Genomic DNA, 221 nt, shown 5'->3' on the forward strand with positions numbered 1-221 from the left:
GAAGAGCAATTAGCTGATGAATTACATAAACCAATATTCACAAAGTTTCAGAGAAGGAAAGTTTATTCCAAGGAAGTTGATTATATCTGGTCTGCTGATTTGATTGAACTCAATAATGATAAGGGGTACAAGTATGCTTTAACCGTTATTGATTTGAGGAGTAGATATGCGTGGGTTGTCCCTTTAAAAAACAAAACAGGTAATACTCTTATGTTAGCTTT

The sequence above is a fragment of the Eptatretus burgeri genome, chromosome 1 (assembly GCF_056783735.1).
Source record: "Eptatretus burgeri isolate ZD-2024b chromosome 1, Ebu_testis_v1, whole genome shotgun sequence".
Lineage (NCBI taxonomy): Eukaryota > Metazoa > Chordata > Myxini > Myxiniformes > Myxinidae > Eptatretus > Eptatretus burgeri.